General features: G+C 44.0%; 1 pseudogene; it reads right to left on the bottom strand.

Moving 5' to 3' along the window:
- Positions 1 to 7941: 7941 nt before the first annotated feature.
- Positions 7942 to 8589, bottom strand: LOC125097382 (60S ribosomal protein L9-like; annotated as a pseudogene).
- Between the last annotated feature and the right edge of the window lie 515 nt (positions 8590 to 9104).

The raw sequence follows: 9104 nt of genomic DNA, 5'->3' as shown, positions 1-9104 counted from the left end.
TTGGGGATTATAGGAAGAAATGGCACTAGAATTTCCCTGGTAAAGAAGAAACTTAAAATAATATTTTAAGAATAGAAACGCCACTGCCTGCATTTCCCCTCACCCCCCCCACAACCCCAGGTGTTCAAATAGTCTTCTGTATCACAAATGCTTACTCTAGGGAAGGGTTTGTATTGAAAATTTAGGAAGGGCACGGAACCACTGCCGCCCATGTCGCACATTTGTGCAAATTGATGAAAGGAGCCCCTTCTGGGTGGGTGCAGAAGGTGAGCAGGGCACAAGCTGGTTTTTCCGACCTCCTTGCCCCCTTAGCTTGGTGGTACCCTTGAGCAGAACACAATCTGTATAGCCTTATATAATGGCTCTGGTCATATTGGGGTCAACATTGTGCAGATCAGAGGTGACATGCCTAGATGTAGGAGGTGCAGCTGGGAGCCAAGGAAAATACAGATCCCTGGGAATTCACAGAGGCCATAGGAAAGGCTTCAGACTTCCACAAGGTGCAGAATTAGAATTCAATGAACCTTATCCAGCTCTATGGGACTATGATCTGGATATAGACACACAAGTACACCATAGCATGGTCCTGCTTGGGAGAACTGGGAGGTTTCCTAGTGGAGGTGACATTTAAGATGCTATTCAAAGGCTGAGCTTGCTGAGAAGATGCTGTGTTAGGCTTAGGGAGAAATCCAATTTAGTAGTAGCAAGGCTTGTGTATGGGGAAGTGACATGGCATGGGAATGGAGGAAAGCCACAGCTGAACTATTAAGGGTGATAAGTGCAAAGTTTTACACTTTCCATTCCTACAGGAGCAGAGGAACCACTGGAAAATGGCTAAGTAATTAGCAAGTTTTTTTGGCATGGAGGAAGAGGATGGAGCAGGGTGGGAATCTTTGCCATATTCCGGGTGGCTCAGGATGAGACCAGAACTAAGGTAATAGCAGTAGGGATGAAGAAAAATGTACTCCTTTAAGCAAAGGGTTGCCAGGACTCAGGAGTCCTATTGGTCATAGCTGAATGGAATTTTCTAGTTTGGACCACGGGGCACATTTTTGTTTTCCAGTCCCCAAACCAAAGTGCTCATTGTTCTATGTTGAGGGTCTCACCTGCCTCCATGCCTTGAGCTGAGAACAACAGAGAAGTTGTTTCTATCCTGGACCCAGGGTCAAGGAAAGGGGGACATCCAAGGGCATGGAAGCTCTGCACAACTTGGCTTTTTCTTACACATTCAGGACAGAGTAGCATCAGGTCAATCTGGAAAGAGCTTTCCAGATGGTGGCTGATGGAGCAGGGAGTAGGCAGAGAGCAAGAAGGAGGCCTTCTATGTGCCTCCACCAAATTCCTGAGAGCAGAGCAAGTGAGCTGAGCTAGCACTTGGCATGAACGTGGAAAAATGTCACTAGCATTGAATCAGTTGACTAATGTCCTGATTATAGAAGAATGACTGAACTCCTCTCCCCCTCTCAAGAACCCTATCTTTGTGGGTCAGCCTGAGCTAAGGCTTTGTTCCAAGGGGCTCTCGGGAGCAGGAGAGGCCATCTGAGCTTTGAAGTTGAAGGATCCTCTAAGATGAGTGCTGTAGGTTCGACAGGTAATATTTCTCCCATTTTACAGATGATGGTATTCAGGCCCAGGGAGACTAAGTAACTTGTTCAAGGTCTTCCAGGCAAAAAGGTCCAAAGCCAATAATGGCAAGTCCATCTCTGGTAGTGGGTACCCTGGGTAGGCATTTTTCTCAGCATGGTGTTTTTTCTTTCCAGTTTGATTGAGATATGATTGATATATAACTTGTATTAATCTAAGGTATACCAAATAATAATTTGATATCTCTATATATTATGAGATAACTACAGTAAGTTCAGCTAACATCCGTCACCTCACATAGTTACTATTTATTTTTTTTGTGATAAGAACTTTTAAGATATGTTCTCTTAGCAACTTTCAAATGTATAATACAGTATTATTAATTATAGTCACCATGCTGTACATTACATCCTCAGAACTTATTTATCTTTTTTTTTTTAAGATTTTATTTACTTATTTGACAGACAGAGATCACAAGTAGGCAGAGAGGCAGGCAGAGAGAGAGAGAGGGCAAAGCAGGTTCCCTGCTGAGCAGAGAGCCCCATGTAGGGCTCGATCCCAGGACCCTGGGATCATGACCTGAGCCGAAGGCAGAGGCTTTAACCCACTGAGCCACCCAGGCGCCCCAGGACTTATTTATCTTATAACTGGAAGTATATACCTTTTTTTTTTTTTTTTTTTAATGTGGGACTCAAACTCACAACCCAGAGACCAAGACCTGAACTGAAATCAAGAATCGGATGCTTAACGACAGAGTCACCCAGGTGCCCCAGAAGTTTATACCTTCTGACCACCTTCACCCATTTCATCAGTCCGCCACCCCTGCTTCTGGCAACCACCAGTCTGTTCTCTGTACCAATGAGTTTGGCTTCTTAGAGTCCACAGACAAGGGAGATCACACTGTATTTATCTTTCTCTGATTTATTTCATTTAGCGTAATGCCCTCAGGGTCCACCCATGTTGTCACAAATGACAGGATTTCTTTGCTTTTTATGGTTGAATAATAATCACATTTTCTTCCGCCATTCGTCTGTCAATGGACACTTAGGTTGTTTCCGTGGCTTGGTTCTTGTAAATAATGCAGCCCTGACCGTGAGGGTGCAGATATTTTTGAGATGGTGAGTTTGTGGCCTCATTTTTAGCATCTTCTTTGAATCACATTATCCCTGTGACACTGGCACTTTTTGAAGCCCCATTTTACAGATGGGGAAACCAGGATACAGAGAGCTTAAGTAACCTGCTCAGCATTACAAATCATATGTATGGAGCTGAATTTCAAATCCAGGCAGTCTGACATCAGAGTGGGCCCCATCTTGCTCCTTTGACTTCAGCACCAGCAAAGTCTGGTCTTTTCAATACATTAACAATCAGTTCTTGGCATATAGATGCCAAATGTGATGGCAATAATTTCATATATAAGGGATTTCAAAGACATACCTTTGGGAAGCTCACTTCAGCTGTATTGTAGGAAATTGCTGGAGTTTAGAGACTTCAGTTCAGATCACAAGCACAGTATTAGCAGTGGGTAGAAGTCTTAGTAGTATTCATCTTATTAAAAGAACTTCTTTTTACTGGAATTCGATGGCATTCCCATATACATACAGACAGGCTGGGACGCTTCATGGAGAAAGTGTAAGTATATTTCCTAATGCAACTTTCTCAGTTATAGAAATTATAGAGATGGAATCAGTGGGTAAGCAATCTGAATTTTAGTACCCCTAAAAACAAGGCATTCTTTTATTTGCCCAACTATAGAGTCATTATATCACTCCCTTCCTGATCTGGTGCCAATAAGACACACAAAGATTGGACAAAGATATGGCATTTAGTGGACAAAAGGTTTTTGGCAGGGAAGTGGGTGTGGCCCAGGATATTGGAAAATGACACTGCTTTTCATCTACTTTTGGGATTGAGATTGAATCCTGTGGTAGACTGACTAAAAAGAAAAAAAAAATAAAACAAACAAAAAAACCCAAAGCCTCCCGTTCTCCAAGTACTTTGTCATAGGACTTTGTCAGCATTAAGAGATGGCATCTTTTACCCTACCCGTTGAATCTGGGTTGTTTTCTAAATTGGATTGGCTGGTAGAATGGGGCAGAAGAGATGGATGTCAGTTCCAAGCCTAAAGTCCGGCCCACTTCTGCTCCTCTCTTGCTCTTCTGCCTTCAGTATGAGAACAATATTGAGCTCGCCTGCTGGGAGATGGGACACTATGTGGAGCAGAGCTGAGTCATCCTCCCAGCTGAGGCTGTCCTAGATCAGCCACTTCCAGCAAAATTACTAGCTGGCGGCAGACACGGGAGCAAGCCCAGCTGACATCATGTGAGCCTATTTCAGATAAGCATAGATGTTCAGCCAGCCCCTAAAATGCATGAGAAACAATAAGTGGTTGTGATTTTTAAACCACTCATTGTTGGGGTGGTTTGTTAGGCAGTAGATAAATGATAAATGGCAGTAGATAAATGATAAAAGTACCAAAGGCAAATCTCATCAGTGTTACAGGACGTCTGTTCCCCTCCAACATGCCCTCTTTCCTATGTCACCGCTTTCTTCTTTTGCATTTGCTTCCAGTAATGCCTGCAGCTCCTTCCCTGCCCAGACCCACAGAAGTCAGGCCACGAGTTACCTATTTGGAAAAAGTGGCCAAGTCTTATATTACAAATATACTGAGGAAACCACACTCATGCTCCCCCAGCCCAGAAAAACAAGTCACTGACATGGAAGGAATCCAGACCTTTATCCCTTACTCCCACACTTATATTTTAATCCATTTCCGCTCAATTACAACCCCGGCTTCACTTCCGGTTTAGAGAGGGCTATGGCAGAGAGTTTAGGATCAGGAAACCTGGAGTTGCCCAGATCTGGATTTAAACTCTGGCTCTGTTGCTTACTATTTGTGTGTTCCTAGAAATGTCCCTTAAATCACTGAGCCTCAAGTTTCTTTGTACTAAAAATGGGGATGATACTCTCTATCTCTAGGGTTATTGTGAAGATTCAGTGAAGTATGTATTTAGGACATATTCAGTGCTCCATAAATAGTAGTTTTGACTAACTGGTTGATTACCCAACCCATTCTAACTCTGGGGCTCCCTTTCAGAACTCGGTTTGGATTCATACTGCTCACTCTCCCCACACAGTATTCCCAGGGAATCTGGTTCCTTAGGACGTGAGCCCAATCTCCAGTGCCTGTGAGCCCCGGGCTGATGTATTAGTGGGCCCTGGTACAGATTCACTCTGGAATGGCACAAAATGCAGTCAAGGCCCTTTTGCAAGTGGGTCAGTGGGCAAGCCCACCTCCCCAAACCCCCAAGCTCTGCTGACCGCTTGCTATTATTTTCATATGATGCAATGTTCCCTCTCCCCTTTGGAGCAGTATTAAGTTTCCTTCCATTCCCATACACTTCAGAGACTGCTGCCCCTCTCACATTTCAGACGCTGACCTGCTCCTTTGCACTTTTCCCCTCTGCTTGTCTGGAGACCTGCATAATGAAATTCAGACAGCGGTGACTGCTGGGCTCTGTCTAACTTCCCCTCAGTATGGGTGATGAGGGCTGGGCTTCTGGGTCTTGCAGGGAGCGGGCTCCTCCGATGGCCTAGACGTAAACCGGGGCCACAGCAAGCCTGGTGACTTCATTTCTTTTTGTCAGGTCAGAGCTTCCTCGCTCTGAGGAGAAAGGCAAACACTTTTGATCTGACTGTGGGGGGAGGGGCGGGGTGGAGGATACATGCGATATATAAAATGAAACAAGCTTTCCAAAAACAACAAGGCTGAATCATAATAACTTACATTTGTGGAACACTGTAGCTTGGAAAGCGCCTTTCACACGTGGTGTCTCCTTGGATTCTCACAGCAGCCCTGGGAGGCAGGCGGGACAGGGATTAACATCCCTGTTTAACCATGAGGTCACACGGCGAGTTGGGCGACAGAGTCCCAGCCCACACGCACGTCTCTGGACCCCACACCCAGCGCTGCATCCTCTGTTGAATGCTGTCTTCTCTCTTGCATTTCACGCCATGACTTAGGCCCAGCATTTGTAAAACTTTCCCATAGAAACATCCCCTACGCCAGAGGGGAATGAACATCCTAGAAATGCAAAATTACTACCAGATTCTGTGTTTTATTTAAAAAAAAAAGTTGACTCAAGCTATGAATTCTAATTCAATAGTTATGTCATATTTATATTAAATATAGCTTTATCGTCTTAATATACAAGTACAGTTTTATGGTAGCTTCTCTCAGATACCATATTCCAGGAACATGGTTTTGCTTAACCCCTGGTAACTCCTGGGGTTTGTGGCCCCAGGTTCTAGATGCTTTCAACCAGTGGGCAAGATGAGTGTGCAACACACACTCCTATAACCACAGCAACCACCTGAAGAAACCACCCTGACCCTGGTGAAGATGTTCTTTTTTAATTGGCATTGTTGGATGGCTTTCCTTTAAACCATCTGCCGCAAGCATTCCATCTTGTGTCGACAATGGAAAGACACATGTTCCTAAGGTATGTTCAGCATCTGAGAGGCTGAAGGAAGGAGCTTTCAGGCATTGCCAGATGCACCAAGTGCCTGAGCAGAGCAGAACACGCGCACTCTCGGCAGGAACCAAAACCGGAGAGCAAGCCCAGCTGTGCGGTGTCCCATCCAAGGGGTGGAACGCGAGATTTAGGACCTTGGAGTAGTCATAAGCTCTACATAGTACCTTACATCACCCTTTGAGCAACTTTCTTTAGGCAGAGCCTTGAAGAGGGATCCCACTGTCACCCAGGGATCACTATCCTCTCCACTCCCTACAAGTGACTGAGGATCTCTAAATCCTTACTTGGACTCCAAAGGGCCCCGCTGGCTCCAGCTAGCCTGCCAACCTTGTTCATGGGCTCTTTGCTTCACAGAGGCTTCCTGGTGCCAGCAATCTACGCAGGTGGTAGGGACAGTTGCAGCGTTCTCTTCAGAACAGTTGAGATGTAGCCCCGAGTCAGACATAGGGAGACTCTCGTGAGAGCTGATTCCTTTGGTGTGGCTTAAGCAAATGGGAATATATTCCAAAGTGCTCTTTGATTAATTGGTTGCAACCATGGACTTGAGATTTGCGAAGGAAATAAAGAGGGATGATCTCAATAGCTAGCATGTACGCAAGCTTCTTCTGTGCCAAGAGCTCATCTAAGCAACTTAAATGCATTAGCTCATTGTCTTCTCACCATGATCCTACAAGCTAAGTGCTATTGTGATCATCCCCTTTTCACTAGTAAGGACACTATAGCACAGAGAGGGTAAGCAGCGGGTCCAAAGTAAACGGTTAATATGTATGTAGCAGAGCTGGGATTTCAACCCAGGGACGCCACACTTTTAATCATACCATGCTGCCTCTTACTGCCTGTACAATGCACCCAAGGATAATAGTAACAGAACCTTCTGTGCTCAGTGCTTGACATGCTCTATCTCCCACAATCCCTAAAACAGTCTTGGAGAGAAATTCGTGTCATTACTTCCATTTTCTAAATGAGGAATCTGAGGCTTGGAGATGTTAACTTGCCAGACGTGACATAGTTAGTAAATGACTCGAAAGCCCATGCTGTTAATCATTTTAATTTACTGCCCTTCCATGTAAACTACGCACTGCAAATAGCACAAAACAAATAAAACAGTTTTGCAAAGAAGTTCCTTTGTATTTGGGACACTGAATAGGTACAAATTCATTTCCAAGGACACGCTGTGGGATTTGAGATCTGGGAGGCAGGCAGTGGGATGAAAAGCAAAGGACCCCAAACTCATGGTCAGATGATCTGGGTTCACATCCTACCTTTGGTGCTTGCCTTCCAGCCTCAGTTTCCTCCTTTGTAAGGTGGTGATGATGGCGAAACCTAGCTGTGGGGATTACATGGTAAGGTGTATGTAGTGTTGTTATTATTTAATGTGTATAAGGTGGGGCTTTTTGTTTTTGTTTCTGCATTACAGTTCACTCTTGGTGGTGTACATTCTGAGGATTCTGACAAGTATGTAATGACATGTATCTACCATTCTAGCATCATAAGGAATAATTTTAGTGCTCTAAAATCCTCTGTGCTCCACCTGTTTACCCCTCCCAACCCTCCCAACCCCTAGCAATCACTGATCTTTTTAATGTCTCCATAGTTTTACCTTCTCCAGAGTGTTGTGTAGTAGGAATCACACAGTATGTAGCCTTTTCAGATTGGCTGCCCTTTCACTTACAATATACACTTCAGTTCCCTCTGTCATTTCCCTGCTTGATAGTTGATTTCTTTCCAGTGCTAAGTATTGATCCATTATCAGGATAAATATAGTTTATGTATTTATTTTTCTTTCCCAAATCAGTGCAGCTTGTGTTCTATCTTTAAAATATCACTGATAAATCTGAGATTTCATCTGGCATCTTGCCATTTCTGTAGCTGGACACCTTAGATCTGATTCATCAGTCTGCTGAACTGATCCTTTATCAGAAACATAGACACCTAATCATCCAGAAGTTTTCTGCTCTCCTTGTTTTCAACTTTTGAGGTGTGCTGCATCACAGCAGCTGACTTTGATGTGAGTTCAATGTCATTTCCTTCAAGAACTAACTCAGCTTTTTGGGCCTGAGATACTGAACAAACAACACCTGTCCTCATCTGAACTCCACGGATGTATTTTTCATCCAGGAAATTTTGGATTTCAACAAGAGAGTCCTTCTCCTGAATAACAGCATGGATGGGGAAGTGAGCACATACAGACCTCATCTGGTAACAGGAGCCCAGGGCGACGCCCTTGATCATGTTCTGTATGCGACTACAGATAGGGCAAACAATAGTCAGTTCTTTCCTAGTTCCCCACCATTTGTCAACCCAGAGCATCATCTTTTTCTTTCAAAAGGAGACTGAACTCTACGTTGATGTGATTGAAGTCCCTTCGCAGGGCTCCTCTGGAGCCCTTCACAACGATAGTGGGTCCTTTCCGAGCGTTGTCCACATCCGTTGGAATGTTGACAGTCTGATTGATGAGAATGGTCTTCATTCTTGCAGTAGGTGTGGCAAAGAGCAATAATTTATTAAGGTTTATTTTTTTTAAAGCCCAACTCTTCTTTTCATAGTTGAGAAAACTGAATCCTAAGGAAGTTAGAAAAACTTGCTCAAGTCCCGTAGCTAGTTGGTGACAGTCATGACTCAAAAGTAACTCTTCAACCTCCAGTCCAGCACTTTTAGCTCCTTTACTGCGCTAAGTTTCTGACATTTTCTGGAGTTTTTGTTTTAGGATCTCCTCCTGTTACTTGCATCCATTTGCTAATTCTCTTGTATTTGTGCAATTAGAGGTCAAAAAGAGTTTGCGTAAGGCACATGCACATTCTCGACAACTGTCTGGTGGTTTAAGGGCTTCTGCTTCCTTCTTCATGTAGAAGACATAGTAGGGATTCCTGAGGTAGTCTCATGTGTTGTAATGGCAGGGGTGGTGTAGTGAGAAGAGAGAATAACTAAAAAAGAAATCCAATCGGAATCAAAAGAAAGCCCTACACTTTGGTTCAAAAAAGCAAT

Source organism: Lutra lutra, chromosome 4, assembly GCF_902655055.1.
Source record: "Lutra lutra chromosome 4, mLutLut1.2, whole genome shotgun sequence".
NCBI lineage: Eukaryota > Metazoa > Chordata > Mammalia > Carnivora > Mustelidae > Lutra > Lutra lutra.
Note: the sequence above shows the minus strand (reverse complement) of the source record. Positions and strands in the feature narration are given on the sequence as shown.